Raw genomic sequence first — 7,967 nt, 5'->3', positions numbered from 1 at the left:
CTCAGTTCTTCAAGGGTTGTTCATCTTACGTGGTACATTTTGAGATAGTCTGGGCCTCATGTCAGATCAGTGTCACTGCACACTGCAGCCTATGTCTTTGCAGTGCCCCTTAATGGTTCCCTCCCCAAGGCCATACCATAGGCTCTGCCTACCTTGGTGCTTGGTACCACCCCAGACTCCTGCACTGTGACCGGCCCCACCCCAGATCAGACCGAGACTATTGCACTTCCTTCCCTGTCTCAGCCCTCAGTTCTCATAACACCATTGACCGGAAACTGTGGGTGTATCTTTCTCTACTCAAGGTTTGAAGCTAACTCAAGGAAGTGCCCCTGGAAAAATGCCTGGTGCCAAGGACTGCTCCTAGGGACAGCTGGCTGGAGGAGGCTGGGAAAGAGGAAGGCTTCCTTTCACTGTACACTCTATGTGTGACTTTTAACTTGTGTGCTATATGTCTTTGTTGTCTACTGAAAAATAAAAACTAAGATAAAACCATGAATTCTCTATATAAATGTGTTGGGAGTCCAACTGAGTAAAGAAAACCCCTGTTAAGTTCCATTCTTGTCCTAGGATCAATTCTCTGTTCCCTCCACCTGTAATTCTAGCACTCTGGGAGGCCAGGGCCGGTACAGGAGTTTGACATCAGCCTGAGCAGCAGGAGACCCCATCTCTACTAAAAGAAGAAAAAAACGAGTTGAGTACTGTGGCAGCACCTGTAGTCCCAGCTACCCAGGAGGCTGAGACCAAAGGATTGCTTGAACCCAGGAGTTTGAGGTTGTTGTGAGCTATGACACCATGGCACTCTAGGCTCGGTGACACAGAGTGAGACTGTGTCAACAAAAAAAGGGAGGGTTCAAGAGCAAGGCTTGGGCTAGAGACCTTCCTTTAAAGGACACAGTCAGCAGAAGGCAAGCGTACTCAGGGAGCAAGGCCTCATTCCTGGCATTTTCTTCTGGAACCAGGGAAGGGAATCTAGGCTGGCTCTTCAGGCCTGGTGTACCTGCCCAGGCTCCTGTGTCTGGGGAGAGTCCATCTCTGAAATTCATTACCTGACATGTGTTAGGATCTCCAAGGTGGTCACTATGGTGCACAAGAGCATCTGGGAAGGCCTCTCTTGATTTAGAGGTTTTATGGTTTTCTTTCTTTTTTAAAATGTAGCAAAATACAAATAATATTAAACCTACCATCGTAAGAAAAAAAAAGGGTCACATTCCAATTCTTCACAAAGAGACCCTCAGTTCACTTATGGACACCCAAACTCCTCACCACCACTGGGTACGGCTTGCCCTAGCATTTGTCTTGACACAACAACTGGCAGAAGTCCAGCTTTTAGATCTGAATAATTTCATCTAGAATAACAATTACAAAATTGTTATCTAGAACAACAGTAATCCAGATTAGCCTTTGGGGTTCCAATTCTCAATATTTTTGAGGCTCCTCTGCCAGGGTCAAGAGCAGGCATGACCCCTCATTCTCTGTGTGAGCATACTAAGACATTCTCATCTTGACTATGGGTGCCCTGTGGGGAAAACACACACACACATACTTCTGAAAAATAAATTAGAGTTTAGAGATTAAATTGTCTAAACCAAGTCATGCTAAACAGAAATATCTTCCTAACAGCTATGAAAATCTGCAAAGGTTTATTCTGAAATAAGCCCTGAAAGCAGACCTCTCCATTATTACCAGTGTCATCATTCTTTTCCTCACTTCAATCCCCAGCTTCCAGACTGTGGCCTAAGGGTTTATGGGTGACAAAGACACTGCCTATCATAAGTCCTGTTTAAACAAAAGACCCGTTCATTCCTGATCTTTACCCTAACTGCACCACAAAACTGGCAGACACTTTGAATCAACAGGTTTACACTTAGGTCAACTTGAATTTTGAGGCAGAAATTTCTATTGACCTGGTTGTCTCTGTGAACAGAATGGGGTCTATAGAACATTAACTTACTGCAGCCTGTCCAGCTAAAATTCCTACCAATGACATGTTCAGAGTTTTTATTTTGTTTATTTTTCCATTTCTTTATAGGATATGTAAAATAAGGTTGGCCTATTATACAGAATAAATATGAAAAAGACAATTGAAATGACCAATACTCCTGAGATTAGCATTGCTTAATACATGCTAGTTTTTATTTTTCCTGTGCCATTTTTAAATAAAATTAGCATTCTATAGGAAAGAGTATTATAGGCCTGCTTCTTGTGGAGAGAATGTTCCCAAATGCCTTTTACAACCCCTAGATGCTTGCTTCCACAGTAGCCCCTCTGTATCCACTGTTTTCCTTTCTGAGTTTGAGTTACTTGCAACCAATTACAACCATCCAAAATATCAAGATATTTTGAGAGAGAAAACGATAAAGACCACATTTATGTAACTTTTATTACAGTATATTATAATTTTTATTTTATTATTAGTTATTGTTAATCTTTTATTGTATAATTTATAAATTAAACTGTATCACAATATATTATATATAGAGTTCAGTACTGTCCATGATATCAGGTATTCATTGGGGATCCTGAAATGTAACCTCAATGGATGAGCAAGTGCTACCGATTTTACTTCCAACATAGTTCACATTCCATGAAGTTTCCTCTTTAATGTGTAAAATTCAGAAGATACTAGACTAGAGACATCATTTTTGCATCCAAGTTTAGTGAGAGTAGGGAGAAAGGACTCCAGCCACCTCTGCCTGGGGGGTTCTGCCCAGAAACATCACTTCGGGAGATGTCAGGAGCCAACAAAGAGGCCAGGAGTGGTGGAAAATAGACAAAGAAGGCACGTGCTTGCATGCAGGCAGAGGCCCACTCCTTCGGTGGCAGTTTTCAGACAGGACTTTTTCCTTCTTTTTCTTTTTGGGAGGATAAATCCGGGCACTTGGTGGAAATCACCTTGGGCAAGCAAGAGATCTTAAACAGTGCCCTGGGGCTGGGAATGAGCCACCAGGTGGAGGGCAGCTCTTGTCTTCAGCTGCAGAGGAGGCAGCCATTATGAGAGAGCTGCTTTGTGGAGGCCAGCCCTCTGGGTTCTAATGCCAGGCAGGTTCTGGAGCACCTGCTGAGCAGGGCAGCCACCTGTGGAAAGACTTGAGCTTAAAATGCTTTCCTGGGAAAACCAATGCGTGGCCAAAGGACACAGTTTGTAAAGGTCAAAGCATGTCTATTAGGTAGGCTGATTAGAGCTTCAGAATCCTAATTGAGGGGGGCCTCAGGGAAAAGACATCAGGAAGATAAGACCAGGTCTCCTCCGCAAGACAGAGCCTTCTAGCCTCCACCTTACACAGCTATATCAGCCTTATGATTAGCATCTCATAACCCAAAATTTCATCTGTTATCCAGGCTTTATATATATATATAGAGAGAGAGAGAGAGAGAAGAAAAAGAAACATCTGGAGGAAAAGGTTGAAAAAATGTTCACAAAGTAAAATTTTATATATATAAAATATATATTTATATATAAAACATAAAGTATAATTATGATAATAATTTTATATAATATAATCATATATAAATATATAATGTATATATAAAATTTATATATACAAATATATAAATATATATTATATATAAAATGATTTTTTTATATTTTATATGTAAACATATTATATATTTTGTATATAGAAAATTTTCCTTTTTAAACTTTTTTAAACCTTTTCCTCTAGATTTTTCTTTTTCTTTTTATTTGCATTCATAATTTTTCATTGTTTGTTTCTTCAATAGTAAGGGCTCTATTTTTGCTACAGTTTTCCTGGTCCTGTTATTCTTTTCTTTTCCAATTTCTCCCCTTAAGTTTTTTTGTTTCTTTGTTTTATTTCATTTGATTGTATTATTATTTTCTTCAATATTAAGGGCTCCATGTTTGCCGCAGTTTTCCTACCCCTTTTATTCATTCTTTTCTTTCTATTTCTCTCCTTTACTATGTTTGTAAAGATTTTTCTACTTTTCCTATCTTTCCCACATAAATTTCTCAAATAACAACTAAAACATACCTCCATCTTATTTTTACATTTTATGTAATTTTATTTTCAATTTTTTTTATATACCATTATTATTATTTGTTTTTTCTGATCTATTTTATTCTTTCTCAATCTGCATTCCATTTATGGACCAGAGTCTCACTCTGAGGCCTAGGCTGGGGTGCCACAGCCTTGGCCTGGCTCTAGGAGACCTTGATCCTCTGGTCTAGGATGTCTGTCTAGCTTGGGGCTTTGTAAGGATGCTATCAATAGATCCCCATTACAAAAAACTCCTGAGGTTTTTTCTTCTCTATTTGGTAGAGGTAGAGTCTTGGTTTTGCTCAGGCTGGAAAGGAGCTCGTGACCTCAAAGAACCCACCCATTCCAGCCCTCCAGAGGCCAGGAATTGCAGGCGTGGGTCAAAGCATCCTGTTGAACACCATTGTTACTCCTGTATCTCTCTGTTCTTCTCTTCTGCCTGTCACTCTTTACTTTTCCTCCCCCTGTTTTCTTTTTCTTTTCTCTTTTTCTATCTTTTCTCCCTTCTTGCTCTTCATTATTCTCTTCTTTTTGGTCCTATCCCTAAAGGGTACTTCAACACCTATGCACAGAGACAGTGTAAATTAAAGATATAAAGAAAGTGGAAGAAAGGGGGAAAGAAGAAAGCATTAATGAAGAGGAACCAACAGAAAAATCCTGGCAACATGAAAAACCTGAATAGACCAAGGGATCATGAGGTAGCTACTGCAGAGGATTCCACCTATGGAATGTTAGGGGGGAGGGGCAAGATGGTGGACTGGAGTCAGCCTCTGACAGAAGCTCCAGTCCAGAAGGAAGGATAAAGTCCAGAAAATACCTGATTAAGCTGAAGACTGGGAGCCAAGCTGAGAGAGAAAAGTGATATCTGCAGGTCACCCCTGCTGAGGCAGGCTGTGACTCCAAGAAAGCCAATTTCTACAGGTTTTCTATAGGTGAACCATGAACTGGGGACCTATTGTCTCACCCCACATGTAAGAGCTATAGGAAGTGGGGTCTATTTTACTAGAGGAATTCTGAGAGACTCCGAACATTCTCTCCCAGGCAGAAAATTTGAACAAACCTTTTCACTGCCATTCTGAACTCCCAGTCCACCCCTCCCCCTTGCCCGCATAGACTGTGAGAGGACGCTCAAGAGCTTAGTCTCCCATCCCTACTGGACCAAGCACCCTGCTGCTGGCCCGCCTGTGACTGCCAGAGTACTCGCTCCCCAGGCTGTGCTCCCCACACCCGGCCCCTCACCCCACCTAGCCCCCATGATGGGCCGGCCCCTCCCTGCCACTCCTGCATCCTTCTCCCCGTCCCCTGCCCAGCCCCCCATCTGGGACTGCCAGAGCCGCCCCCTCCCCATCTGCCAGCCTATGACGCCAGAGCCCCTGTGCCCTGGGTTGTGCTCCTGGCCACAGGCCCGCCTGTTTCTGTCAGAACCTGCGCGCCCTGGTTGCACTCCCTATGACTGGCACGCCTGCCTGTGACCGTCAGAGCCGGAGCGCTCCAGGTTGTGCTCCCCACAACCAGCCCACCTACCTGTGACTGCCAGAGCTGGCACCCTGGGTTGTGCTCCCCAAGACCACCCAGCCTGTCTGTGACTGCCAGAGCCGGTGCTCTCCGGGTTGAACTCCTGGTGCCTGGCCGGCCCACCAGTGACCGGCAGAGCTGGGGCACCTTGGGCTGTGATTTCTGGGACCAGCCAGCCTTCCTGTGACTGCCAGAGTTGGCAATACTCGGGTTGTGCTCCCAGTGTTTGGCCCCTCCTCCCCCACACAACCGGCCAGCCTGGGACTACCAGAACTGCTGGCACTTTCCGGTCATTGCTCCCTGCCTCCCCACACCCTCCCAACCTCTGTGCTACACCCCTGCCCGACCAGACTCCTGAGCTCAGCACTCTACTTTGTGCCGCTCCCCCATCTGGCCAGACTCCTAAGTAGAGCGCTCACCTTGCTGAAGACACCGGGCACCAGGGACTACCAGGGACTACCAGAATTTCTGCAGCCTCCTCAGTCCTGCTGCTGGATCCCTGTACCTGCACTCCTGGAGTTGCTCCTACAGTTAGAACTGCCTGACTGCAGCAGTCGCCCTGGGAGCTACACAGGGTCACTTCCCACAAAGATCCAACCTCAATAGAGCGAGCCCACCAGGGCCTAATTTTGAAGAGACATCTCCCCAACTCTGCAGTCTCCCAGAGGAAACCAGACTCACTCTATACAGATACCAGTGCTGCAGAGTGGCAGGGGCAAAGGCTCAGTGGCTGTGGGAGAAAAGTATTTGCTGATCTGCTACCCTCATTATTAGACTGAGACCAAGTGGAACATTAGCCACTCCCTACTGAATACCTGAGGTGGGCAGGCCTCAGTTCCCCTAACTGACTGGCAGCAGAGGGTAGTAGCTGGGCTGCAGGGGCATTGACCTTCCATTGACTCTGACAGGCGCAAACTCCCAGTACACCAGGTCATTGGAGGGAGCAGGACTTCAGCCCTGCTGGCCCACCATCGACTGGTCATGAAAGAGGAGCAAAGGGGAGAAAGAGACTCAGACCCTTCTTCCAACCCTGCTACCAGGTGAGCCTTTTGACTGCACAGAGCATGGGAACGAGCCAAATTTCAGCTGCTAGCAGACCTCTGCCTTCTAGTTGCTAGAGACCTTTTGAACTCTCCCACTTGAGCGTTCATACATAACATACTGGGTAGATTGGTTTGGAACTCGTAACCTGGGCCAATTTCCCAAGGGTCCCATCAGGTGATACCCTGGTTGTGTAGAAACGGGAAGGGTTGATTTTCCTCCTCCAAAAGATATCACAGGGGGTAGGCTGTCTTAATTACTTCCATCTCTCCATAGCTAAGACTCTACCAGAGTCACTGATCCACTAGGATCGGACAAGAATCAGCTGTACATAAGACAGAGCCACCTAACCCCACCACATCAAGCAGGTTTCCTTATCCTCAGACTGTAATAGTATACGAGTTTTTTGTAAAGCTGTAGGGAAAAAGCTGCAGCCATCAGTCCCAGATCCTTGACAAAGGGCTGGTTAACTACAACCCTAGAAACTCCCAACCCAATTTCACCTTATCTGCCCATCTAGCAAATGGTGAAAAATAAACATGGGGCGGAAACTGCAGAAAAACTCTGGCAACATGAATAATCAGAGTAGATCAACTGCCCCAAGGAACAATTTGATAGATAAAGCACAAGATCCCATTCATAAGCAAATGGCTGAGATGTCAGAAATCGAGTTCTGAGTCTGGATAGCACACAAGATCAACAGAATGGAAGAAAAGAGGCAATTAGAATTTCAAGAAATTATTCAAAAGATGTCTCAAGAACTCAACAATTTTAAAGATAAAATGACCAAATATTTTAACACTTTGAGGCAAGAGTTTGCAGTCCTCAAAGATCTGAAAAATTCAGTAGACTCTCTTGCTAACAGAGTGGGGCAGGCAGAAGAAAGGATCTCTGACATTGAAGACAAAACATGAGAACATGCCCAAGTGCTCAAAAATGAAAAGAAATGGAAAGCAAAAATGGATCAGTCTCCCAGAGAGAAATAACATCAGACCCTATGGGAATTCAAAAAATCCTTAATGAATATTACAAGAAACTTTACTCACAGAAATATGACAATCTGAAGGAAATTGACCAATACTTGGAAGCATGTCACCTCCCAAGACTTAGTCAGAATCAAGTGGGAATGTTGAACTGGCCTATATCAAGTTCTGAAATAGCATCAACTATACAAAATCTCCCTAAAAAGAAAAGTCCAGAACCAGGTGGCTTCATGTCAGAATTCTAACAAACCTTTAAAGAGGAACTAGTACCTATATTACACAACCTTTTCCAAAACATAGAAAAAGACGAAATACTACCCAACACATTCTATGAAGCTAACATCACCCTGATCCCCAAACCAGGAAAAGACCCAACAAGAAAAGAAAATTATAGACCAATATCACTAATGAATATTTATGCGAAAATATTCAA

General features: G+C 44.1%; 1 long non-coding RNA gene across 1 annotated transcript; it reads right to left on the bottom strand.

Annotated features, from left to right (window-relative positions):
* Positions 1–2,847: 2,847 nt before the first annotated feature.
* Positions 2,848–5,706, bottom strand: LOC111726749. Its single transcript, XR_002774451.1, has 2 exons — positions 5,520–5,706; positions 2,848–3,075 (listed from the first exon to the last, which is right to left on the bottom strand). It is a non-coding gene; the product is annotated as an uncharacterized LOC111726749 (long non-coding RNA).
* Positions 5,707–7,967: the final 2,261 nt, after the last annotated feature.

The sequence above is a fragment of the Otolemur garnettii genome, unplaced genomic scaffold (assembly GCF_000181295.1).
Source record: "Otolemur garnettii isolate 467f Iridium unplaced genomic scaffold, OtoGar3 scaffold00078, whole genome shotgun sequence".
Classification (NCBI taxonomy): domain Eukaryota; kingdom Metazoa; phylum Chordata; class Mammalia; order Primates; family Galagidae; genus Otolemur; species Otolemur garnettii.
The sequence above is the reverse complement of the archived record's forward strand: the minus strand, read 5'-3'. Positions and strand labels throughout refer to the sequence as shown.